Consider the following 25,382-nt stretch of genomic DNA (forward strand, 5'->3'; position numbering starts at 1 on the left):
GTGAAGTTAGCGACAGTTAAGCATATTGAATGGGGTTTTTTTTCCCCCCCATCTGTAGAGGCCTTTGGAGAGGGCAGTTATTGAGGTAGGAGAAAAAAAGGGGATGTGATGCCCTGGAAGTCAAGTCAGGACAGTGTTTCAAGGCGCAGTGACGGGGCAGGGGTGGTTACAAAGGCATACTCCAAAAAGAAAAAGAAGGGGGCTGGGGTGGATGATGCCATCTACTACTGAGAGGCTGAAAAAGATGAGGACTAGAATGGGCCATGAGATTTTTTTTTTTATTGCATTTTAGGTTTTGGGGTACATGTGAAGAACATGCAAGATTGTTGCATAGGTACACACGTGGCAATGTGATTTGCTGCCTTCCTCTCCACCTGTATCTGGCATTTCTCCCCATGCTATCTCTCCCCAACTCCCCACCCCCCACTGTCCCTCCCCTTTTTCCCCTGAATTATTTTTGTCTCTATGTGAAACTGGTCTGGGATTAAGTTCCTTAGAGTTTTTTTCAGTTCTAGTAGCCCCCAAACAGTTATTTGGGTGGTAAAACTTATTGCCCAAAAAGCAATTTTTCTTTTTTTTTTTTGAGACTGAGTCTCACTCTGTCACCCAGGCTGGAGTGCAGTGGTGCAATCTTGGATCACTGCAAGCTCTGCCTCCCAGATTCAAGTGATTCTGCTGCCTCAGCCTCCCCAGTAGCTGGGAGTACAGGTGCCTGTCACCATGCCCAGCTAATTTTTGTATTTTTAGAAGACATGGGGTTACACCATGTTGGCCAGGCTGGTCTCGAACTCCTGACCTCAAGTGATCCACCGGCCTCAGCCTCCCAAAGTGCTGGAATTACAGGCATGAAGCACTGCACTCAGTCTGATTCTTAAAAGTTAAATAAAAACATTATGTCAATGTTCCATTATCAAAAAATAGGATCTTTGATCTCTTCAGTAGATCTTGTTGATTAGTTACTATAACTTTATTTCCATACATTATACAGCAGTTATTTTTTAGAATATTCTTAGGATCTATGAGTTAATTCACTTTTCAGAACTAACTACTTAGCAATATTATCCTGCTTCATGCTTGGTGGCGAATTCTCCAGTGTTATATTCAGCTCCAAGAATGATATTTGAACATGTTCACACCTATCGGGTCTCGGACCCAATAGCAAGGTAGGTGTGAATGGCGTTCAAGTATCAGCCTCCCTTTCCTGAATGACCACTTCACATCTTTGAGTTTCAATGGCTGTCTTGTTTCTCCTAAGGTATACACTATTCATGCACATTAATCTTAACTAAGAAGATGAAGGTACCATAAAATTCCTTTTTTTTTAGATCTAAATTTTGGAGATTATATTCTCTATGATGGACACTTTGGTTATTTTAAATCTCTCGCTATTGAAAGCACGCTGCAATGAACGCTTTCCTTGCACCCTCCTGAGATTAAAAGATCATCTATTCACTGAGTATTAATGGGGTAAAACACAGGCATGCCTCCCTAACATATGTAGCCTTAAGTCACACTTGCTGTAGTGGCTGCATCTCAGTTTTGAAGTCTGGATGCCAAAGCCAGTTGTACACGTAGGAGGACTGGACTGGCAGTGGCCTGTGTTGTGTGCTTTGAGAGATGCCAGGCATATCCCCGCCCCCAAGCTTACCATAGTGCCTACAATTTCAACAAAGATTCATTCCTTTGGGTTTGTACTTTGCTATCTCAGGGAAATCCTTTAAACAAATCACTCCTCCCTAATTATGGTTACTGTAGAAAATTGAGAACGTACAGAGAAGTTAATAAACGAAAATAGAAATTACCTGTAGCTCACAACTCAAAAACCACTACTGTTAACATTTTGGTATTTTGTTTTCCTTTCCCATACATGAAATTGAAAAGTTGTATTAGTTCATTTTCACACTGCTGACAAAGGCATACCCAAGACTGGGTAATATACAAAAGAAAGAGGTTTAATTGTACTTAGAGTTCCATATTGCTGGGGAAGGTCCAACAATCATGGCAGAAGATGACAGGCTTTTCTTACATAGCAGCATCAAGAAAGAATGAGGAGGAGGCAGAAGCGGAAACTCCTGATAAAGCCATCAGATCTCGTGAGACTTATTAGCTATCACGAGAATAGCACAGGAAAGACTGGCCCCCATGATTCAATTACCTCCCCCTGAGTCCCTCCCCCAACACATAGCAATTCTGTGAGATACAATTCAAGTTGAAATTTGGGTGGGGACATAGTCAGACCACATCATTCTGCCCTAAATCTCATGTCCTTACATTTCAAAACCAATCACACCTTCCCAACAGTTTCCCAGAGTCTTAACTCATTTTAGCATTAATCCAAAAGTCCATGGTCTAAGTCTTATCTGAGACAAGACAAGTCCATTTTCCCTATGCCTGTAAAATCAAAAGCAAGCTAGTTACTTCCTAGATACAATGGGGGTACAGGTATTGGGTAAATACACCTGTTCCAAATGGGAGAAATTGGCCAAAACAAAGGGGTTACAGGGCACATGGAAGTCCAAAATCCAGCAGGGTAGTCAAATTTTAAATAATCTCCTTTGACTCCAGGTCTCATATACAGGTCACACTAATGCAAGAGGTGGGTTCCAACATCTTGGGCAGCTTTGCAGGGTACAGCCTCCCTCCTGGCTGCTTTCATGGGCTGGCATTGAGTGTCTGCAGCTTTTCCAGGGACACGGAGCAAGCTGTCAGTGGATCTACCATTCTGGGGTCCGGAGGATTGTGGCCCTCTTCTCACGGCTCCACTAGGCAGTGTCCCAGTAGGGACTCTGTTTGGTGGCTCCCCCCTCCACATTTCCCTTCTGCACTGCCCTAGCAAAGCTTCTCCATGAGGGCCCTGCCCTTACAGCAAACTTTTGCCCGGGCATCCAGGTGTTTCCGTACATCTTCTGAAATCTAGGCGGAGGTTCCCAAACCTCAATTCTTGACTTCTGTGCACCGACAGGCTCAACACCACGTAAAAGCTGCCAAGTCTTGGGGCTTTCACCTTCTGAAGCCACAGCCGAAACTGTACATTGGCCCCTTTCAGCCACTCTGGAGCAGCTGGGACACAGAGAATCAAGTCACTAGGCTACTCACAGTATGGAGACCCTGGGCCCAGCCCACAAAACCACTTTTTCCTTCTGGGCCTCTGGACCTGTGATGGAAAGGGCTGCCATGAAGGTCTCTGACATGTTCTGGAGACATTTTCCCCATGGTCTTTGGGGTTAACATTAGGCTCCTTGTTACCTATGCAAGTTTCTGCAGCCAGCTTGAATTTCTCCCTAGAAAATGGGTTTATCTTTTCTATCACATAGTCAGGCTGCAAATGTTCTGAACTTTTATGTTCTGTTTCCCTTTTAAAACAGAATGCCTTCGACAGCACCCAAATCACCTCTTGAATGCTTTGCTGCTCAGAAATTTCTTCCACCAGGTACCCCAAATCATCTCTCTCAAGTCAAAGTTTCATAAATCTCTAGGGCAGAGGCAAAATGCTGCCAGTCTCTACTAAAACGTAACAGGAGTCACCTTTGCTCCAGTTTCCAACAAGTTCCTCATCTCCATCTAAGACCACCTCAGCCTGGACCTTGCTGTTCATACCACTTAAAAGTGATTTTGGGCAAAGTCATTCAACAACTCTCTAGGGAGTCCAAACTTTCCCCCATTTTCCTGTCTTCTGAGCCCTTCAAACTGTTTCAACCTCTGCCTGTTACCCAGTTCCAAAGTTGCTTCCACATTTTGGGGTATCTTTTCAGCAACACCGCACTCTACTGGTACCAATTTACTGTATTAGTTCATTTTCACACTGTTAATAAAGGCATATCTGAGACTAGGCAATTTACAAAAGAAAGAGGTTTAACTGGACTTATAGTTCCATGTGGCTGGGGAAGGTCCAACAATCATGGCACAAGGAGAAAGGCACTTCTTACTTGGCGGCAGCAAGAGAGAATGAGGAGGAAGCAAAAGCATAAACCCCTGATAAATCCATCAGATCTCATGAGATGTATTCACTAAGAATGCTAAGAATAGCATGGCAAAGACGGCCCCCATGATTCAATTACCTCCCCCTGGGTTGCTCCCACAACAAGTGAGAATTCTGGGAGACACAATTCAAGTGGAGATTTGCATGGTGCTGGAAACATGTTTAGTGCCACAAAGAAAAAATCAGCACTGAGACAAAGGATCTCTCAGCAAGGCGATTTTACTTTCTGCAGAAAAGGTGCTCCTGGCTCCTGTTAGCCATCTTGCCATGAGAGTACAAAGAACAAAGGAAAAGCAAACATGTTTATCCTTTACACATTTGGGGTCATCATTACTGCTGTGTCTGATCTCTGTTGGTTGGAGCCAGACCTCACAATCTAAAACTGAACCTGAATGGCTAATAACTTAAAGCTTTCTTCAATAGGTAAAGGCAATGGAGAACAAAAGGAAAAGAGGAAGTCCAAATAAGGAAGGAACAGGAAGTTGCTTGCGAAAGGACTTAGACAAGTAATAACATAAATATCTTGGTTAAAGTACAAGAACATGGAATGTACTATGGTCCTGTGAGCATGTCTAGCACAAATATCTTGGTTAAAGCACAAGGACATAGAATATACGTATTCCCTTATATCTATCAGCTACATAGGATAGGGCTTAAAAGAGTTACTAGCAAAACACAAAACGGCTTTGAAGAAAGTCTTTAAAACAAACTATTATTTCTAACACTTACGATTTATTCTTTAACAAGGAAGGAAACTTTGAAGAGGAACTTTTCTACTTCCTACAGGTGGGGACACAGCCAAATTGATCTTCTTTATAAAAACTCTTTTTGTTGTGCATTTAAGCAGCTTGACAGTAAAAGAAATCTGATAACTATACATTTCAAGCATTTCTCCAAATTTACTTCTGATTCCTTTACTCATTCAGTAAACATTACTTAAGTCCTACTATATATGTATTCAATGCATTGAACTAGACACAGATTAGTGATAGAACAGTTTATCAGTATACACATGTGCATACATTTGCAAATAAGTAATCAGACATGTAACTTGTGCATACATGATTTTATGTTCTAGTTTCCTTTTTCGACATTATTTCTTTTCTCTTCTTTTCTTTTTAGAGATGGGGTCTGTCTGTGTGGCCCAGGCTGAAGTGGCTATTCATAGGCACTATTATGGTGCACTATAGCCTCAAGTTCCTGGCCTCCAGTGATCCTCCTGGCTCAGCATTCTGAGTAGCTGGGACTGCAGGCACATGCCACCACACCCAGCTCAACATTATTTCTGATGGATTTATATTTTAATATATATGCCTCAAACTTCTTGGTTTTTAAGGATTGTATAGTATTCAATTGTAATGTATAGTATTCAATTGTATTGATTTCACCATTTCCCTATTATTGAAAATGTGGGATGTTCCCCAGTACTCCCTCACCACTATCCTCGAACTTTATTTCCCAAAGGAGTTATCAAATCAAAGGGCCTAACAGTTGCTTATTTGATCAATCTTCTTTTCGTATTCAAATACTTGTAAGCCAGGTGCAGTGGCTCATGCCTAAAATCCCAACACTCTGGGACACTAGGTGGGAGGATTGCTTGAGTCCAGGAGTCTGAGACCAGCCTGGGTGATACAGTGAGACCCCTTGCTACAAAAAGAAAAAAAAAGAATTCAAATGTTTGTAAAAGGGGGAGCAAATTACTTGTGGCCTTCTGCCTCTCATGGATTCAATCAAGCTGATGGTTTTCTTCCCATTCAGGGAAGGTAGGGACACTGAAAGAAGTAAGTATCACAGAAAGGAAAGGAGAGGCCACTGAAAGAAACATTACCCTCTTCTTAGCTCAGCCAGCCTGTCTGAGAACAATGGGAATAGTTGCTAGGATGATGTTCTTTCCACTTTCATTAGGTAGTGGATTCCACCAGCCTGTGAACTGTCCGAGGGCAGGGCCTCTCATCCAGCATGAAGCCAACAGCCTTATTTTTTTTAAATTAGATTTGGCTTTCAAAAGAACCCACACTTGTGCACTTCGTGTGCTGCTATAACTAAATAGCTTTTGACACACCAATTCATTCCTTCATCTCTGCAGACCAATGATGACTATGAATTTCTCATGAAGATGGCCCCTCCCTGCTGCTGGAGGATCTAGCAAGGCAGCTGATATATGGGTGCAAGCTCATGGGGGTGCCCACTAGTGCCCTCTGAAGAGTCCCCAGGCAGGCCTTTCTGAAGGGATCCTTTCTGGGGAGCCCTTGGACAGCTCCTGGAGGGCTGGCCATCACCTGGCCAAACCTCTGCACTCCCATAACACCACCGAGCTGCAGACAGCACCAGTTTCAAGCCGGTGGTGGTGGAACCTCCTGAGTGGCTATGTGGTTGAAAAAGCCTCACTCTCTCGGCTTGGTAGATGAGGGGACACACTCCTCTTTCCCTCTCACCTTCCAGGGGCTATCCAAATTCTGCCACTTAGGAGAGGGCTTCCAGGGGCTATCCAAATTCTGCCACTTAGGCAGAGGGAAGACGTGAGAAACCAGAAAGGGGAAATTCCTAGCTACACTTCCTCAATCCCAAAGGCAAGCTGGCAAGCCTCAAGCTTTCAAATATAGGAATCAGAGATTCACTCAGGCAATCATTCAATAAACATTTATTAAAAGCCCACGATGGGCCAAGCATTATTCTAAGCGTTGGGGGTGCAGAGGAAAATTTCTGTCCTCAAAAGTTTACGTTGCAGAAGAAAAAGATACGTAACTAAAAGTAAATAAATGAGGACAGTTTTTATGTAAGTAGAACATATAAAGTACAAACATTAATGCCAAAATAATTCAATGTATTAATCACTCTGATTCATGCCCAGAATTTCTCTTCAGTACCAAGCTGAATAAAATCTAAGAATATTCTTCAGTTCAATTTAACAAACTGATGGCTACTTCCTACAGTGGGCTCGAAAACTCTAACGACAGAAAAGAGGCTCCTTGCTTTCCAGACACTCATCTTCTAATATGGAAGTTGAATGTATTCCACTAATCAACATAGTCAGTGGTTGTACTACATATCTTCATTCAGGGAGGGGAGATGTATATACTTCCATTCAGGGAGCTAGCATGAGCCAAGGATAAGCTCAGCACATCCTGGATCCACAGGCTCAGACCCCACACCTAGCTTCTCATTCAATGCACATGTGTAGCTATGATTCTAAGAAAGAGTTCATTTCACCCCTCATCTCTTCCACACTGCCTAACCTCTCCTTGCCTCCCTCTTCCCTAACTACTCTTCCTCCTGGAGCTGTAAGAGACTTTGCCGTCTCCTTTTGTTCCTATTGTTCCTAGGGTCAGGAGACAGTAGTGACATTCTCTTGGTGCTTTCCTCATCTAATTGGACTGAGTTTCCCACATCTACAAACTCCTAAGGCTGGAAAGAATTCTTAGTACAACATACTCATGTTACAGATCAAACAGTTGAGGCCCAGAGAAATTAAATGACTTACCCAAGGTCAAATGATTAGTTAGTTGCTTCCTGCAGGAGGCATTTTTGCTGGAGTGAGCCTAGGGAAAAGTTTCACAGATTTAAAGAGTTTTGCTTGCCTGCTGCTCCCTGTTAGCATAGAAATGAAGAGGAACCCTCAGTTAACCAAACACAGGTAATGCACAGAGCACTAAGATCACCTGGCCACCTGGAGACGTAGGGGTAGGAGCAGGATTACTAGTGGTCAGGAAGTAAGTGGGCAGTGAGGGGTCAAGGATGACTCCCTTGTGAAGTCTGTTGATGAGGAGAGAAGATGGTAAACAAGAACTTAAATGAAGAAAAGAGAATTCTTATTACAGAAATGCAAATCAGAACCACAATGAGATACTATCTCACACTAGTTAGAATGACTGTTATTAAAAAGTCAAAAACAACAGATGCTGGAGAGGTTGCAGAGAAAAGGGAATGTTTATACATCGTTGGTAGGAGTGAAAATTAGTTCAACCACTGTGGAAAGCAATGTGGTGATTTCTCAAAGGGCTAAAAACAGAAGTACCATTCAACCCAGCAATCCCATTACTGGGTATATTCCCAAAGGAATATTAATCCTTCTCCCATAAAGACACATGGACACATATGTTCACCACAGCACTATTCACAACAGCAAGGACATGGAATCAACCTAATTGCCCATTAATGGCAGAATGGATAAAGAAAATGTAGTATGAACACACTGTGGAATACTATGCAGCCATGAAAAGGAATAAGATTGTATCCTTTGCAGGAACATGGATGGAGCTACGCCCCATTATCCATAGCAAATTAATACAGGAACAAGAAACCAAATACCATGTGTTCTCACTTAGAAGTGGGAGCTAAGTGATGAGAATACGTGGACACAAAGGGGGAACAACACACACTGGGGTCTACTTGAAGGTAGAGGGTAGGAGGACAGAGGGGATCAGAAAAAATAACTATTGGTTGCAAGGTTTAGTACCTAGATGATAAAATAATCTGTACAACAAACCCCCACGACACAAGTTTACCTATATAACAAACCTGCACATGTACCCTGAACCTAAAATAAAAGTTAGAAAAAGAAAAGTAAAGAAGATTATCATTTCAGGAAAAAGGAGACATAAACTTGTTGGTGGGTAGAAGGGAAAGATCATTTATTAGGAAAGATTTGAAGCTGGCCAGGCACAATGGCTCACGCCTGTAATTTCAGCACTTTGGGAGGTCAAGATAAGCGGACTACCTGAGGTCAGGAGTTGGAGACCAGCCTGACCAACATGGCAAGCCCATCTCTACTAAAAATACAAAAGCTGGGCATGGTGGCGCACGCCTGTAATCCCAGCAACTCTGGAGGCTGAGGCAGAAGAATCGCTTGAATCTAGGAGGCAGAGGTTATGGTGAGCCGAGATTGCACCACTGTACTCCAGCCTGGGCAACAAGAGGAAAACTACATATCAAAAAAAAAAAAAAAAGTTCAGAGGCCAGGCATGGTGATTCATACCTGTAATCCCATCACTTTGGGAGGCCAAGGTGGGTGAATTACCTGAGGTCAGAGGTCAGGAGTTCAAGACCAGCCTGGCCAACATGGTGACACTTCATCTCTACTAAAAGTAAAAAAAAAATAGCCAGGCGTGGTGGCAGATGCCTGTAATCCCAGCTATTCAAGAGGCTGCTGCAGGAGAATCACTTGAACCTGGAAGGTGGTGGCTGCAGTCAGCTGAAATGCTGCCACCGCACTCCAGCCTGGGCAACAGAATGAGACCCTGTCTCACAAAAAAAAGAAAAAAGGAAAGGAAAGGAAAAGATTGAAGTTGAAAGAGAGGAAAAAATTGACCAAACAAGGTTTAGGAGATGAGATTAAAGCCACAAGTGGGGACATGACTTCTTGGGTTATTCTACCGTTAACTATCGACACTAAACTCCAAGAGGACAAGGACCACATCAGGTTTTGCTCAGTATGTGTCATCCAGTACTTGGCACATAGTAGGAACTCTTTTGGAAAAGTAAATATATGAACAAATGATAAGGGAACCTTCCAGTGTGTTACTTATGCACTCAGCAAAATTTTAAGTCCAGATTAAAGAAGGGGAAAAGAAAAGCAAGAAGGAGATTGAAATATAAAACAGATGCCTGCTTTGGCCTCTTTGGCCGATATACTGGATGACATCCAAGAAACCAAGACAAATTGTCAGTAGTCACTGCCATAGAGAGAAACTGACAGTTCTGGTGACTTCAGTGCTGATGTTAATTGGAGCTGTACACTACAGCATAAAGTTATTCATCATCCTGAGTTTTAAATGCCAAATGAAATTTATCATGTAGATCTTTATGTGAATAGCAGAGTAGCTGGTGTCCTGAATAGAAATTTAACAAAACAAATAGAGAAATTATACATATACATGGAGGGGATATTCAAAATTTTTAACAAAGGGTATGACTCAGAAGCCGACCAACAGACCAACCCTAAGCCACCAGCAAGGCTGCACCTGTCCATGTTGACTATCAGGACTGCACACGGCTGTTGCTTATACTGATGCTCAGAAATCTACAGGGCTCAGTTTTTAAAAGGCTCTTTTGCTGAATGGAGGAGAGAGTGTTCAAAGCATTGTTGCATGCTACAGAAGTAACCTCTTCCTCACAAACTCTTAGCCTGATGCTTCTCTGTCCAGTAGAGAAAGGCCTTACTCACGGTTCCTTCAACTTTGCCCTCCAGACTTCAGCAAACCATCATACTGGCCACTTGCCTTGATATCTGTCATCCTTGACTCATCTAGTTAGTGAACTGGCAGCACCTGTATGAGACCTGCCCTTCCTTAATTCATATGCCAATTACCTCCACTAGCCTGCAACTATCCCCAATATCTGCCACCCACTCTCATTGTGTATCTAACAAGAGGTTCCCAACAAGACTTAATCATCGAAAATAGTCAAAGAAAATTTTATGACATTGAGGACTGATGGTAGAAAACTTCGCTTCAAGGAGTTGCAGACTGATCATTATACTAGAAGATAAGCATATAATCCCTTGAGCACTGAGGGATCTGTGGGAGGATTCGCAGAGTGCTTCAAGAGCAGGTCTTAAAAGACAGTGAGGATTCAGAAAAGAAGGGAAGAAGTAGGGGGCACTCCTATAAGAGAGAACAATGTAAACAAAAGCAGAGGGTTGGAGATGCTTCATTTTCTATTAACGAGAGAGTACATACTTGTTCTGGGTGGAGAGGCCTGTTCGTGTAAAGCAAGTGCACTGTGTTTTGGAGGGTTTTGAATGCCAGCCTTAGGTCTCAGGACATGATCCATGTTGTAACTCCTGTACTCTTCCAGGCTGGATCTGGGAGCTGAGGCAGGATAAGAAGTAATGAAAGATTGACACATGGGATTGCAAAGTGTAGGGTGAGGGAGATCAAGAGACAGCAAACTGGGGCATGGCTAGAATCAAGATAAACTCATCAGAGGGGCAGAACTAGTTATGAGGTAACCAGGCTGACTTGGAGGTGCTGGGGCAGAGCAGGCTTTGAAACGGAAGTGGCAAGTAGCACCTGCAGCAACTCCCTAAGGCCCCAGAATGCAGCACAGAGCTTTCTAAAAGCCTCGTGTGGGATGGGGAGGGTGCCATTAAGAGAATGGAAGCATTTTGGACAATGTATAATCATCACTGTGAAGGCTGCTGATCGGAAGCCAACAGAATGGTATTTCAGAAAAATGAATTAAGTAGTAATGTAGGAACAAAGTCGGAAAGGATAGCATATCAAGACATGATTTGTTTTTTCTTTTTTTTTGAGCCAGAGTTTCACTCTTGTTGCCCAAGCCAGAATGCAGTGGTGCCATCACGGCTCACTGCAACCCAGGCAACAAGAGGAAATCTATATCTCAAAAAAAAAAAAAAGATTGAAGTTGGGAGACTTGAACCTCTGTCTCCCAAGTTCAAGCGATTCTGCTGCCTCAGCCTCCTGAGTAGCTGGGATTACAGGCGTGTGTCAACATGCCTAGCTAATTTTTTGTATTTTTAGTAGAAATGGGGTTCTACCATGTTAGCCAAGCTGGTCTCAAACTCCTGATCTCAGATGAACTGCCCACCTCGGCCTCCCAAAGTGCTGGGGTTTCAGGTGTGAGCTACCGCACCCAGCACAATGATTTTTAAAGTTACAAAAATCATTTCAAAAACACCAAGTTTGACTTTTCTTTGCTCACCAGAATACCTAATAGGCAGTTCATAGTTAATAAATGTTCAATGTGAAATGAATGCCCTCTGGAAAATGATTGCTTTTGTTTTTACACTAAGAATATCTCCTAGAATAAAGTAATACATTAATATTGTGGTTTGTACATCAAATTTCTGTGACTTTGCCCAATATGAGTCACCTCTTTGCAACCTAATAATTCTTGGATGAACTAAAAGCACTGGATTTCCAAACTTTCCAGGCTGAAGATCTGATGCTGGATTATTTGGTTGAAAGCAATAAAAATAGGTTCTTGCAACATTGCAAAAATTAATTTATTGAAAGGCTATAGGTCAGGTCAGAGAATAAAAAGATTTGTTGGATAATTTGGCCTCAAGAGGCCAGACCCAAAGAAGCTTCAAGGATCATAGCAGAGGGGACTTGTAACTGTTTTTCTATGGTACTGCTATCAGATAATGTAGCTTCATCACCTTCTGTGTCAGTGTTTCAGCAACCAGCTTGAAACTTACATTCCTGAGAGAAAAACTGTTATTGGCCAAACAAAGACCAAACATCAACCTCTATGTTGGAAGTACACATCAGGGTTTTGTTACTGACAAACCTGTCAAAACCACATATTGGGATGTCCAGGCGCAGCCCCCAAAGAAGGAATTCTAGGCAGACAAAAAATAATTGGTGTGTATCTGGGCATTTCCATTTACATATTTACTCTTGAAGAAGGATGAACAGGTGATCGAACAAGTTGCTGCATAAGGGCCTTTCTACCTCTGAGAAGTCTACACATTAGAATTGACATTTATCATTCCAGAGACCAATTCCTACAGATAAAGATGAATTCATGAACTGTGGAGCTTAACTACATGGGTCTCATTTCCTAGAAGTTTTCAATAGGTCTGCATGATCTGGTGATTTAAATTTTTCTAATTACAGCATAAAATAATATAGAATGTAGAATACATATCAAAAAATACACAGATCATAAGTACTCACCTCATAGAATTGTCATAAAGTAAAGGATATGTGTAATCAGAACCCAGATTGAGAAATAAAATCTAACCAGCAACCCAGAACATCCCCCTGATGCCCTCTCCCCCTCACTTCCCCCAACAAAAGTAACTGGTAAACTAACTTCTGTCTCCATCAATGAGTTTTTCCTGGTTTGGGGCTTCATATAAATTGAATCATATGTTTTGTGCTCTTTTGTGTCTGGTTTCTTTCATTCAACATTATGTTTTATGAGATTCACCTGTGATACTACAAGTCATTCGTTCTTTCTCTTTCCTATATGTGGTACTTTGTTTTATGAGTACACTGCTGTTTATCCACTGTTGATGAACATTCTTTCCTGTTTTTGACTATTACTAATAGTGCTGCTATGAACATTCTGATACATGTCTTTTTGTGAATATATCCACTAATTTCTGCTAGGTATATACCAAGGAGTGGAATTGCTAGTTCAAAAAGTATGTGTTATATAAGTTCAGTGTTAATAGGTAGGACAAACAATAATCCAAAGTAGTAGTACAGATTTATGTTTTTATTTTTATTTATTTTATTTTTTTGAGACAGAGTTACACTCTGTTGCCCAGGCTGGAGTGCAGTGGCATGATCTTTGTTCACTGCAATCTCTGCCTCCTGGGTTCAAGCCATTCTCCCACCTCAGCTGCCTGAGTAGCTGGGACTACAGGCACATGCTACCACACCCAGCTAATTGTGTGTGTGTGTGTGTGTGTGTATTTTTAGTAGAGGCAGGGTTTTGGCATGTTGGCCAGGCTGATCTTGAACTCCTGACCTCAACTGATCCACCCACCTCAGCCTTCCAAAGTGCTGGGACTACAGGTGTGAGCCACCACGTCCGGCCCAGATTTATGTTTCTAATAGCAGTGTGTACAAGTTCCGTTTACTTCACATCCTTGACACTTCTTCATTTTAACCAGTCTGGTAGGTGTGCAATCTCCTCGTGACGTTAATTTAGATTCCTCAGATGACTCATGAAGTAGATCATCTTTTCATATGTTGATGGGTCATTTGAAATACTCCTTTTCTGAGTTACCTGTTAAAATCTTTTGCCCACCTTCTGATTGTGTTGTCTCTTTTTATTATTGATCTATAGGGTTCTTTACATATTCTGGACAGAAATCCTTTTTGGGATATATATGTATATTACATGTATCTTCTCCCACCATGTGGTTTTCCTTTTTACTCTCTTAATCTTACCATTTGATGATCTTAAGTTCTTAATGTTTTTCATTTTGTCAGCTTTTCCTTTTTTCTTTTTTTTTTTTTTGAGATGGAGTTTCGCGCTTGTTACCCAGGCTGGAGTGCAATGGCGCGATCTCGGCTCACTGCAACCTCCGCCTCCTGGGTTCAGGCAATTCTCCTGCCTCAGCCTCCTGAGTAGCTGGGATTACAGGCACGCACCACCATGCCCAGCTAATTCTTTGGGGTTTCACCATGTTGACCAGGATGGTCTCGATCTCTTGACCTCGTGATCCACCCACCTCGGCCTCCCAAAGTGCTGGGATTACAGGCTTGAGCCACCGTGCCCGGCCTCCTTTTTTCCCTTCTTTCTTTCTTTCTTTTTTTTTTTTTTTTTTTTTTTGGCAGGGTCTTGCTCTGTTGCCCAGGCTGGAGTATGGTGACATAATCATAGCTCCCTGCAGCCTCGAACTTCTTGGCTCAAGCTATCCTCCTGCTTCAGCCTCCCAAGTAGCTGGGCCTATAGGCATGTACCACCACATCCAGCTAATTTTAAATTTTTTTGTAGAGATGTGGGTCTTACTATCTTGCCCAGGCTGGGCTCAAACAATCCTCCCACCTGAGCCTCCCAGTGTTCTGGGATTACAGGTGTGAGCCACCACACCCAGCCCAGCTTTTCCTTTAGGGTTAGTGCTTTTAGTGTACTGTTTGAAAAATTTTTGACAGATAAATTGTAGTAATTGGAAAAATAGTATAGGTTCATACAAAACTAAAAATAAATTATGAACAAAAAACATGGCATTCATTAACATCAAGAAAAAAAATCAAACAAGAAACAAGACATAATTTCAGTATGCCACTTGGTTCAACTGTGAAAATTATTTACACAATTATCATAATACGATCCCTGACTACTATTTATCCAAAAATTGTGATAATTTTTGAGGTCTCTATGAGGGCCCAATAAGTAACAACCATCTTCCTAACCTGAGTTCTAACAAATGGAGAAATAATACAAAAGAGTGGCAGAGAGAGGTTAAATGTCACTTTTATTATAACGGATTGGAGGCCAAGTTGCAGAGTGTAGCATCAAGTGTTTTTGCAAACTGGGATGGTTAAGACAAGACCAGACAGAGATAGGATTAACCCCTCAGTCCTTGATCCGCCATGCTGGATCAAGGCAGGCCTTCTCACATGGGTTCATCATGGTGCCCATGCAGCCAGCAGGAGCCCCTTTCAGACAGCAGATGATTGACATCCAACGCCACTAGATTTTCAAGGGAGTAGTTTAGTTTAAAAAGTAAGAAACTTTATCTATAATTCTGGTAAAATGAAAATCACTCTAAGCAGGTATTCATGTAGGAGTATTTCTTTGTTTTAGCTTTTATTTTAGATACAAGGGGTACATGCACAGGTTTGTTACATGGGTGTATTGCACTCAGATAGAAGTATAGTACCTGATAGGTAGTTTTGAACTCACATCCCACTGCCTCCCTTCCTCCTCTAGGTGCCTGCAGTGTTTATTGCTCTATGTTCATGTCCATTTGTGCTCAATATTTAGCTCCCACTCGTAAGTGAGAACATATATTTGGTTTTTGGTTCCTGCATTAATATGCTTAGGATTATGGCCACCAGCTCCATCTATGCTGTTGCAAAGCAAATAATCTCATTCTTTTTTCTGACTGCATGGTATTCCACGGAGTATCTCTACCACATTTTCTTTATCCAACTCACCACTGATGGGTATCTAGGTTGATGCCATGCCTTTACTATATATGAAATGTAGCAATGTACATATAAGCACGTGTCTTTTTGGTATACTGATCTATTTTAGGAGTATGTTTTAATTAAGATGTAGCTAATGCTATGCAAAATAAACTAAGTTTATGATGTCTCAACCACAATATAAATTGAGTTATTGATCATGTAACAGGCCAAGTCATGTGTTCCTTATCAGTGGAGGCAGCTCTGCCGTTTTCCACACTTGACTTCCAAGGTTGCACTTAGTCCTATCAGCATACAGAAACATGGGAGGGAGTTTCTTATGGGCCAGGCCTAGAATTCCACTCTTGTGTTTGACTGGCTAGAGACCTAACTGCAAGAGAAGCTGGGAAATATAGTCTAGCTATAGACTAGCTATAGTCCAGGAAGAAGAGCTGACTACAAATTTTGGTGAACAGCAGTGGGTCTCTGCCACTGGATATAAGGCTCATGTGGGCAGCGCCTTTTTTGTTCCTTATTGTCTCTTGTAACTGACTCATATTTGTGGAATAAATAATGTAGTGGGAGGAACATGAGCTTTGAAACCAAAAAGACCTGAATCGTAACCCAAGCTCTACCACTTTCTAATTGTATTAATTTAGACAAGTTACTTAAATTTCTCAAGCCTCCGTTTGTCATGTATAATGGAGATGAAAATATATTTGTGATCTGCTTCCCAGGCCATACCAGCCTGGTATGAGAATAGGTAGTGGTTCAAATTATGCCAACAAACATAATAATAGTGGCTGGCCCAGTGGTTCATGCCTGTAATCCCAGAAATTTGGGAGTCCAGGGCAGGAGGATTGCCTGAGCCCAGGAGTTCAAGACCAGCCTGGGCAACACAGTGAAACCAGTCTCTACAAAAAGTTTAAAAGTTATCTGGACCTGGTGGTGTGCATCTGTAGTCCCAGCTACTTGGGAGGCTGAGGCAGCAGGATTGCTTGAGTCCAGAAGTTCAAGACCAGCCTGGGGAACAGAGCAAGTACTTGTCTCTATTATTTTTTTTAATGTTTTTAAAATAGTTATCATTTCCCTGGTCCTGCTTCTTCCCCAATATTTGTGAAATAGGCCTTTGATTTCCTCCCAAATCATTCTGGGTGTGAGAAAGGGGCATGTAACATGGAGATAGTAGTTGTCTCATATATACTCTGTCACCAGGCTGGAGTGCAGTGGCGTGATCTCGACTCACTGCAATCTCTGCCTCCCAGGTTCAAGTGATTCTCCTGCCTCAGCCTCCCAAGTAGCTGGCATTACAGGCACATGTCACCACACCCAGCTAATTTTTTTTGTATTTTTAGTAGAGACAGGGTTTCTGTTGGCCAGAATGGTCTCGATCTCCTGACCTTGTGATCCACCTGCCTCGGCTTCCCAAAGTGTTGGATTACAGGTGTGAGCCACTGCACCCAGCCACTTCTTTTTTTTTTAGACAGAGTCTCGCTTTGGTGCCAGGTGCCAGGCTGGAGTGCAGTGGTGCGATCTCAGCTCACTGTGACCTCTGCCTCCCGGGTTCAAGCAATTATCCTGCCTCAGCCTCCCAAGTAGCTGGGACTATAGGCACATGCCATCATGCCCAGGTAATTTTTGTATTTTAGTAGAGACGGAGTTTCACCATGTTGGCCAGGATGGTCTCGATCTCTTGTTCTTGCAATCCGCCCGCTTTGGTCTCCCAAAGTGCTGGGATTACAGGCGTGAGCCACCGGGCCCAGCCCTTTTTAATGTATTCTTAAAGCACTATATTTGTCCAAGCAGCCAATAGAGTCTGTATTTCCCTGTTTTCTGCCTCTGGCACCCTGGAGTGAAGTCTGTGGCCAGATGGTCAAGGCTTGGGCTGAGGCTGCAGGTTCCCAAGGCCTTCATGCTCCCAGATCACTGCGTGCTCTCGGTAGCTTCCAGAGCCCCATGGCTCTGCCACGTATGCTGCCCAGCAAGGGTGCTTCAGGTCATACTATCTCACCTTAATAGCTTTCAAGTGAAGTGGCTTTGTTTGTTTGCTTCTGTTCTTTTATTCAGTCTCACTAGACTAAGGCAGAAATCCCCAGAGCAGAGCCAGCATACAATGTTAGTGACAAGCAGCTTACAATATTCATGACATCCCTCCCTTTCACCCAAATTTGCCCCATTGTCCTTAGAATGAGCTCTCTCTCTGGACTTCTTTGATTCTTCAAGCAAATAGATCTCCTCCCACCAGATTTTCAGACACATAGATCTTTCAGAACTCTGGGATGAACCTAGGTTTGTCGGCCCAGCTGGGATTCCCTGCACCCCACCCCTGTGCTTTACTGCTTTGCAGGGTTGATGTTGGCATTCAGTTAGATAAAGTAGGTAAAATACTAGAATTGTTGTTGGCATCAAAAAGGTACATAGTGCATGTTGCTTCTTTTCATATAAGTTGGGTGACTTCTGGCATCACCAACATTTATAGATATACATTATTTATTCCCCTGAAGGAAGGCTCCTGGCTACAAGCACCCTTGCATTTGGGACAGATGGCATAAATACTACCTTGATACTTAGGGCAGGGTCTGCAAATTCAGTTAATAGACAGTCTTGGATATAGGACCTGCAGGGTTTGCATTTTCCAAAATAGGATAGAAAGCTGATGTGGGCCACAAGGGAGTGGTACCATGAGAGCAACATATTCACACATGGTATTTCCAATTATCCACAGATACTTACTGTTCAAATGGGTCATTGGAGTTACCAAGGTAGTGCTAGCTGGCCCAACAACTGCTATGTGGACCCTTCATTCCAGTCTAATAGGAAGCCAGAATTATACCTCAAAATGCACATGGCAAAAAAAAAGGGGGGGAGGGAAGATATGAAAGAGAGAAAATATGCAAAACAAACAATATTCTAACAAATGTCTTTTGGATGAATTAGAGCAGAAAAGAATAGAAATATGGAAAACAGGAGATGCTCGCAGTGACTAATGAACGAACAGACGGGGGCTGGGACCAAAAGGGCAGTTGCTGAACTTCTCTGATCATAGTAAGTGTGAGACAGTGTAGAAGGAAAATTAGGAGAAGTGTTTGATGGGTTAGATATGGACATGCGAGAGGAAAAGGAACAGAAAGAACCATGAGGTTATCAGCTTGAGGGGCAGGGTAGTGCCCCCGAGCTTAAAGCATAGCACTGGGAGTTAGAAAACCTGTCCCTACCACTTCGAACGAGCGGCTTAACCCCTCTTAGCCCACTCATCTCGTTTGTGAAGTGCCTCTGCTCACCACATAGTAGTTTTGTAAGGCACGGATAAGATGATGTGTACGAAGGCTGCAATGTGCTGGGCAAGTGAAAGCCATTCATGTTCATCATCATCGCTATCAGTAGGGCGGCTGGAAGGGGAGCATAATTTGATTAAGAATGTGAGAAATTCAATTTTAAATATGCTAAGATGTTGACATAACATCAAAGTGAAGGTAACAGAAAACGAGTCAATGTGGGGAATGACTTAAGGAGTTAATGAGTCAAGCCATTATATACAACAACAACAAAATATATTTCCTTTAGATGCCAAGTCTAATCTGTCATTGATGGGCATTTAGGTTGATTTCATGTCTTTGCTATTGTGAAAAATGCTGCAATAGACATACATGTGCATGTGTCTTTATGGCAGAATAATTTCTATTCATTTGGCTATTTTCCCAGTAATGGGATTGCTGGGTTGGATGGTAGTTCTGTTATCTCTTTGAGGAATTGCAACACTATTTTCCACAACAGTTGAGCTACACTCCCACTAATAGTGCATAAATGTCCTATGGAATACTATGCAGCCATAAAAAAGAGCAAGATCATGTCCTTTGTGGGAACATGGATGGAGCTGGAGGCCATTAGCCTTAGCAAACTAACGCAGGAACAGGAAACCAAATGGCACATGTTCTTACTTAGAAGTGGGACCTCATGAGGAAAACACATGGACACAAAGAGGGAAATAACAGACACATGTGCCTACTTACGGGTGGAGTGTGGGAAGGGATCAGATCAGAAAAAAGAACTATTGGGTCCTAGGCTTAGTACCTGGGTGACAAAATAATCTGTACAGCAAACCCCCATAACACAAGTTTATCTATATAACAAACCTGCACATGTCCCCTGAACCTAAAATAAAAATGAAATAAAAAGAGGCCAAGTCTTCTAATTTATTGAGCTGGTTTGGGGTATAGGCTGAACTGAGGCTTGTAATCACTTGCAGAATATAGTAAGCATACACAGTACAACTGAGCAATAGTGTTACTGCTATTTCTGTGCTATGGGAGCTTGGATGTGGCTGTTTAACACTACAGACCCTTGACTGGAGCCTCATTCATCAGTGTCCTTGGATGTCCACCTAAGAAGCACACGAAAATAGCAAAAGCAAATTTGACTAAAATGAGGTGTGTGGAGGGAGGGGAACAGTGTAGGAGTAAACAGAAAAAAAGAAAAGAAAGCAAGAATACTATTAAGTAAGAGAGTTAAAGGAGATGCTGAGTAAAGGATATTTGCCCATGGAATGCAACTATAAATAAACCAGGAGAAAAAAGATTTTTATATACCTAAGAATGTAAATCAATGAACTGGACTGAGTATTGTATAAAAACTGTAAGGCATATGATTGTGATGAAAGAAGCTGCATTTCCTTTCCCTAAGAGAAAGCCACAAGTAATCACCCTTTGTAAAATGAGTTATTTTGCATATATGAAAAGAGAATTTGCTGTTTGAAGGAATCCCATAATAGTTCCTCATATAAAGTAAGAGTTCGCTTCATGAAGTAGTCACTCCCATTTATGAAACAGATGGATTGGTTGATTGCACAATGTATCACTTGTGTAGACCCGTATTGTCATCTACCAGGACTCTGTACATTCAAATAAAGATGATGTTGAACCTGAAGTTCAACTAGAGATAACCCATTTTCTACCTTCTCTCCCGAGTACATCTTCTTGAATAATTTCCCTGGAGATGCCATATATCTTCTTCCAAAAGTAACCAAAAAACGAATGACTGAAGAAAGAGTGGGCCCCAGACCTAGGGCCAACTGGTGCAAAAGCAGTGGTGGCTGAAATCGAAAGGATTCAAATTGCCAACCGAAGTTCAAGAGACAAGAAGCAACGATAATGCAGAGGAAGCTGCCAAGAGACAGAGGAAATGAATCTGTATAAAGAAGCAGAATACAGGAGCTGTGGGATCAGGATCTAGGAGAAAAGATGAGAGAGGCACTCTTAGAAAGGCTTTACTTTAAAAGCAGTTTAAGTGGAAGGCCAGCAAGAGAAGCGAGTGGCAAAGTATGTTGATGGGTGGGTGGGTGGAGGTGACAAGAGAGTATCACTGCTTAGGATTTCAAGAGACTGAGTGGAATGTGAACCATCCTGTATGGGAGGATGAGGTCTCAAGTATGTAGGGAAAATAGGACTTTGCTTCCCTGTGAGTCAGGTGAGCTAAGAACTGGAACCTGCATTTACATTGGGGTGTAAAATTGACCTGATAGAACTAAAAACCACATGATAAACTATTTATGAAGCAAGCTTTTAATGACTTGTTAGATTAATTTAGGTTTAAACAATGGAACCATGTACCTGCAATTTACCAACTTTACGTAGTATATCATCTAAGATTTCCACATATAGTAGTAAACTGGCTTTGTAATCTCACTCATTGTCCATGTAAGTAAGAATAAAAGAAAGAAATATAGCAGAGACCCTACAGAAAATAAAAAGCAAACTATGTCTGCACTCTTAAGGAATCGGTCAACTCTTCTAAAAATGCTTGTTTTTTGATCAACTTAAAAATCTTACCCTCTCCCAAGATTCTGACATTGTCACCTATCACCTCAGGGCAATGTTTTTCAAACTGTAGGTCATGAAATCAATTAGGATGGTCATGACCAGCATTTTTTAAAAAGAACAGTATGTACTGTTTTTTAAAAAACAGATGTTTTGGTTGTTTTAATCTCACACACACACACACACACACACGCACACATACAATGTGTATTGAGTTAACATGTAAAATGTATTTCTTAGTGTGGTTCACAATAAAAATGTTAGAAAAATATTTCCCTCTCCCTGGCCTCTCTATTGACATTATTTTATTTTCTGCATATGTCCAGTTTTATTTATTTATTTTTTTTGAGACAGAATCTTGCTCTGTCCCCCAGGCTGGAGTGCAGTGGCACAATCTTGGCTCACTTCAACCTCTGCCTCCCAGGTTCAAGCAATTCTCTTGCCTCAGCCTCCCGAGTAGCTGGGATTACAGGCACATGCCACCATGCGTGGCTAATTTTTGTATTTTTAGTAGAGATAGGGTTTCACCATGTTGACCAGGCTGGTCTCAAACTCCTGACCTTCAGGTGATCCTCCCGCCTCAGATCTCCACTCCCAAAGTGCTGAGATCACAAGCATGGGCCACTGTGCTCTGCCCTGACTAACTTTTTTGTTTCTAATTTTTTGCAGAGACAGAATCTCACTTTGTTGCCTAGGTTCAGTTTTACTTTATTTAGTTCACATGATAAAAACAAAATGCCTCATTTATTTTTCAAATATTAAAAAATATCTTCTAGTCCAAGCGTGGTGGCTCACGCCTGTAATCCCGGCCCTTTGGAAGGCTGAGCAGGTAGATCACTTGAGGTCAGGAGTTTGAGACCAGCCTTGGCCAAAATGGTGAAATTCTGTCTCTACTAAAAATGCAAAAATAGCTGGATGTGGTGGTGGCCGCCTGTAATCCCAGCTACTCAGGAGGCTGAGGCAGAAGAATCATTTGAACCCAGAGGCAGAAGTTGCAGTGATCTCAGTTCACACCACTGAGATCTCACACACTGAACTGTGATCACACCACTGCACTCCAGCCTGGGCAACAGAGCAAGACTCTGTCTTAAAAAAAAAATACATATATATACATATGTATTTTTTAAGATGGAGTTAAAAAACCAAATATATATTACATAAAATATAATGTATGTATTATGTATATATTAAACACTTTGAAAAAAAAAAGTTCACTCCTAGAATGTATAATTTTTTTTTTTTGAAATGGAGTTTAGCTCTTGTTGCCCAGGCTAGAGTGCAATGGCACAATCTTAGCTCCTTCGCCTTCTGGGTTCATGTGATTCTCCTGCCTCAGCCTCCTGAGTAGCTGGGATTACAGGCACCCAGCACTATATCCAGCTAATTTTTGTATTTTTATTAGAGATTGGGTTTTGCCATGTTGGCCAGAGTGGTCTCAAACTCCTGACCTGGTGATCCGCCCACCTTGGCTTCCCACATTACTGGGATTACAGGCATGAGCCACTGCACCTGGCCCTAGAATGTATATTCTATCTCCTCTCCTGCACCTGAGAATTCTTATATCTCCCCTAAGTGTCAAGCATCCCCCTGGTTGAGAATCACTGGATGAAGGCATAGGGAACCCTTGTCTTTTGAATTACAGTAGCAGCATCAATTCTATAAACCTTCTGTTTTGAGTTGTTGCTGACCTTATTTCTGCATATTATTTCCAGAAAGAGTGTAGAGGTCAGTGGGCCCCCAAGAATCTTACAAACTGATATTTAGGTTCTGTGAATTCTCAGGCTGATTATTCAGGTTAAAAGGTTATCATTCTCTGTAAGCTTCTATTGCAGAAATGTTCATATTTGAGGAGAGAATCTTAAAAATATTAAATAGCTGGTCAGCATGGCTACTGAACATTCTGAATGAATGCTGACCATCAACAACCAAAGATTCATTCTACCTGAAGGTCACTTAACAAGGGAGGAAAAGTGGAGGATTAAATTCCTAGTCCTCTCCCAAACAATACTCATGAATTTTGATAAGACACCCCAGAGCAGGTTAGAATTGGCCAATGTCAAATGGTAATGGTGGCCAGCTGTGGTGGCTCACACCCGTAATTCCAGTACTTTGGGAGGCCAAGACTGGTGGATCACTTGAGGCCAGGAGTTTGAGACCAGTCTGACCAACTGGTGAAACCCCATCTCTACTAAAAATATAAAAATTAGCCAGGCAAGGTGGTGCATGCCTGTGGTCTCAGCTACTCGGGACGCTGAGGCACGAGAACTGTTTGAACCCAGGAAGCAGTGAGCCAAGATTGCGCTACTGCACTCCAGCCTGGGCAACAGAGTGAGACTCTGCCTCAAAAAAAAAAAAAAAAAAAAAAAAAAAAGGTAACAATGAAGATTAAACTTTTTTTTTAATATTGAAGCTATTTTTTTTTTTTTAAATAACCAGGCATGGTGTGGGAGAAGCCATACCTAGGAATGAAATGGGGAAAGGTCTTAAAAAAAAAAACCCTGAATACAAGAAGGGGGTAAAGTAGGTTTTTTGAAAAAGCATTAAAGACTATAGGGGAAGAATGGAAAAGAAAAGCAAGAAAAGGCTCAGAAGAGACAAGACAATGGAATGAAAATCATATAGATTAGCTTAAGTCTGGAAAAATAAGGTAGGCATAAGAATATCCAAGAAGCCTGTAATGGAAAGGACATATTGAAGGACAGAGCCAAGATAACTGCCTAAACTTTCCTCCTGGACAGGCGTACACAGGGAACCATACTTGCTTTAGGGATCTGAGAGCCAGGAGTAGTCTCAGAGATGAGGCACAAGCTGTCTTTCATGGAGGAAAATGGCTCATGGGCTGTAATTGATGGAGCCAAGGGAAAGATAGCACCCACGGGCAAAGCTGGGCGCATGACACACACAGTCCCACTGAAGTGTCAGGCCAAAGGATCTAGGAAAAGCAGCAGAAATAGCCAGGTGCTGGGCAGTGGAGCAGGAACTGGAGCTCCCAGGACAGGACAAGCAATTTAGATGACAGGTGGGAGGCAGAGCCTCAGGGTTTCCCAGGGCACTGGAGTATCATCACAGAGGAATTTTATGGGGCTGTTTAGGGAGCTAAGCTGGTTTTATATAAATGCAATGGAGCCAATCCCTTAACCTCAGCAAGAAATAGCCATGACAAGAACAACAACAGCAATAATGGTAGCTGCTCTATACTCACTGCAGCCCTTGGTTTAAATCTTGGTTCAGGCTGGGCGCGGTGGCTCAAGCCTGTAATCCCAGCACTTTGGGAGGCCAAGGCGGGTGGATCACGAGGTCAACAGATCGAGACCATCCTGGTCAAAATGGTGAAACCCCGTCTCTACTAAAGATACAAAAAAATTAGCTGGGCACGGTGGCGCGTGCCTGTAATCCCAGCTACTCAGGAGGCTGAGGCAGGAGAATTGCCTGAACCCAGGAGGCAGAAGTTGCCGTGAGCCGAGATCGCGCCATTGCACTCCAGCCTGGGTAACAAGAGCGAAACTCCATCTCAAAAAAAAAAAAAAAAAAAAAATCTTGGTTCAATCATTCACTGGTGGCAAAATGGGCCTATTTAGCAAGTTCTTTGACCTCCCCAGCTTCAGTTTTCTCCCCTTTTAAAAAGCAGGTCATGAGAAGGACCATCTTCCTGGATGATTACCTCCATTTCCATGGCGTTAAGAATCTATGTGTTGGCAACTCCTAAATTCGTTTCTCCAATTCAAATCTCTCCTCTGAGTTTCAGACCCCTGCACCCAAACACAACTCAAATTTAACAATGGAAAAATGAAATATTATTTAGATTCTCTTGACCCTGACCTTCCTCTCCGTTAATGGCACCATCAGCTGCTCAACTTGATGTCCTTGACCCCTCCTTCTCCTTGACTCCCAACATCCAATTCAGTGAATCCTAAAATAAAATCCAAAATCATTTCCATGGCTATGGACAATTCTACTGAAGTCCATCCATTCTTGCCCGAAAACGAATCTAGGATGGCCGTAAAAATGCAGGAGACCCTCATAATGATGGCCTCT

Source organism: Callithrix jacchus, chromosome 14 (assembly GCF_049354715.1).
Source record: "Callithrix jacchus isolate 240 chromosome 14, calJac240_pri, whole genome shotgun sequence".
Taxonomy (NCBI): domain Eukaryota; kingdom Metazoa; phylum Chordata; class Mammalia; order Primates; family Cebidae; genus Callithrix; species Callithrix jacchus.